Source organism: Sapajus apella, unplaced genomic scaffold, assembly GCF_009761245.1.
Source record: "Sapajus apella isolate SASKATOON/1434 unplaced genomic scaffold, GSC_monkey_1.0 scaffold122, whole genome shotgun sequence".
NCBI classification, from domain to species: Eukaryota; Metazoa; Chordata; class Mammalia; order Primates; family Cebidae; genus Sapajus; species Sapajus apella.
Genome location: NW_022437062.1, coordinates 287,841 through 288,882, shown reverse-complemented (window position 1 = coordinate 288,882; position 1,042 = coordinate 287,841).

The following is a 1,042-nucleotide window of genomic DNA, read 5'->3' as shown; positions in this document are numbered from 1 at the left end:
TTTCCTGTGTGTCCTGTCATCTTTTGGTATGTGGGTGTGGACTCACTATTCTTACTTCAGAGGTTCCTTTCAACCCCTGTGGCATGGATGCTCACCGAGGCCAGTGAACCAAGAGGGCAGGGAAGCAGGGGGAAAAGAGTGAGGGGAGAAGACAGAGACTGGGAGTTGACATCTTGATTTCATGGTGGCCACAGCTGCCTGCTTAGGTCTGTGTGGTTGCAATCCCCCACTCACCTGGCAAGTGACCTGGAAATTGGTCCCCAAGTAGGTACATGGTAAAAATACCTTCTCATCACTGGCCTCACACAGTGGCTGCTGCCTATAATCCCAGTGCTCTGGGAGGCAGAGGCAGGAGGGTCACTTGAGCTTAAGAGTTTGAGACCAGCCTGGGCAACACAGTGAGACCCTGTCTCCAAAAAATTTTAAAATAAGCCAGGCGTGTTGGTGCATGCCTATAGCTCCAGCTAGACGGGAGGCTAAGGTGGGGGTATTGCTTGAGCCCAGGAGTCCGAGGCTGCATTGGAGCATGATCATACCACTGCAGCCTGGATGACAGAATGAGATCCTATCTCAGAAAAGAAAAAAAAAAAAGAGATAATCTCATCACCTTGGGGAACTGGCCAGCACTCTCCTAGAGCCTCAGTGTCTTACAGCTGGTGCTTCTTGCTTGCTGAGGAAATGAAGGCCTATCATGGGATCAAGGGCTTGTGGCCAGCTGATCCCTGCTTCAGCCCAGCCCTGGTCCCAGCCTGGAAGCCTTAGTGTTAACCATGTTTCAGATGGGGCAGTTCTAAGGCCATAGAGGTTCTTGGGAGGCACAGCACGCCCCTCACCTGCATTTTGCTAAGGCATGGTTTTTGTGGCAGGAACATTTCCTTAGAAGTTATTGGTGGCACAAACACCGCCATGGACTTTTCTAGTTCTGCATTCAATGTGCAGTCCACAGACTCCCTTGAGATGAGTGGTAGCCTGTCCTCAGTTTTACAGACAAGAAATTGGTATGGAGATGAGTACCAGGCTCAAGGAGTCCCCCTGCCTCACT